This window comes from Trachymyrmex cornetzi, unplaced genomic scaffold, assembly GCF_001594075.2.
Source record: "Trachymyrmex cornetzi isolate Tcor2-1 unplaced genomic scaffold, Tcor1.1 scaffold277, whole genome shotgun sequence".
In the NCBI taxonomy this organism is placed as follows: domain Eukaryota; kingdom Metazoa; phylum Arthropoda; class Insecta; order Hymenoptera; family Formicidae; genus Trachymyrmex; species Trachymyrmex cornetzi.
This window is the reverse complement of record NW_017297449.1, coordinates 31,026-32,560: the sequence shown is the minus strand read 5'-3', so window position 1 is coordinate 32,560 and position 1,535 is coordinate 31,026.

Below are 1,535 nucleotides of genomic sequence, written 5' to 3'. Positions count from 1 at the left end.
CAATGAATACTTATATATTAATCAATATTTACCGAAAAATTATTTATTAATAATTATTTTATTAACAATTATTAATTTTTAACCGTAACGAACTATAAGGCGTCGTCTACAATACACGGAGTAAGAAGTAAGAGTAAGAAATTGACCAATCACATCAAATGTGAGAAGAATAATCGACTGTGATTGGTCAATTTCTTACTCTTACTTCTTACTCTGTGCATTGTGGACGGGCCTTAACGAACACAACTCATATATCACTGCGCGGGGAGGACTCCGATTGCACACATCGCATATTGCACACATGTATCGCTGATTGGCCAATTTAAAAATAAAATAATCTTATTGGCAAAACAGTAAAAAATTACTAGGCACCACCAGTTGATATGAGTGGTGTGTACAATCAGAACTGTAGGCAAACGGGATCCTCCCCACTGCGCGTGCTAACTTGCCAAGCCACTGCCGTGTCTTCTGATTCTAGTCTAGTATTTTCCGATCTAGTACTTTTCCGAGATTCCGTTTTCCGAAATCCGACTGTCATGGGACAGCACCCTGACAAAGGTGCTAAAAAGAGTACTAAACATGGCCGACATGCTATGAAACTGCCTTTAAACTATTAGTGTTTTCGGCCCGATCAGGTTTGCACCAACCTTGGTTGGATTAATCTTTCCTATTGGTTGACGTCACCCGCTCTACCAATAGGAGAGCACAAAACGCCATTAATCCAACCCAGGTTGGTGCAAACCCGGTCGGGCCGAAAACGCTATATGTCAAACAAGATAAGACGTGTAGGATAATGTGAGATAGAATGTATAGGATAAAATGAAATAGAAATATGTCACTAGTACTATAAATGGCTGCCAAGTCACGCAATTGGTCAGATTGTAACAGCGAATCAAAATGCATAACACTGATTGCGCCTCTCTGATAAATCTAGGACTCTAGGCAGAACGACGTTTTTTTTGCCAGATTCTTTCGTTTCATGCAAAAATGCGTCGAATAAGCCTAAAGCCTGCAGCACACGATGCTTGTTTTCCTGCTGGATTGCTAGCTGGATTAGAATCTTGCCACTGTAATCTTCTAATCCAGCTAGCAATCCAGTAGGAAAACAAGCATCGTGTGCCGCCGGCTTAAGAGTGGTCTCACAAAATTTTCCAATTTTAATAATTTATTCGATCATCCGCTCATATACACGCGATGGAAAGGTGCCGGTTCCCCATGAGATGTACTTTTCAAGTTGCGTAGGTTACGAAAACCAATCGTAAATTCGTTTAGCATTTCTTTAGAGTAAACAACAGAAATTCTAATCAGCAATTGGTTGCATTAGTTCCGCATTTCTCTAATCTTCTGCGAAATACGCCCAATGTGAATGCCGGCTTTCAGAATGGCGTATTTTAGTAAATAAAAAATAACGTATTCTAGTAATTACTAGAATACGCAGGTTACGTTTACGCAGGTTATGCTGCATGCATCGACATCTAGAATGGACCGCTGATGGCAATGGTGGGGGTAGAAAGACGATTAGAGTGAGAGGCAGG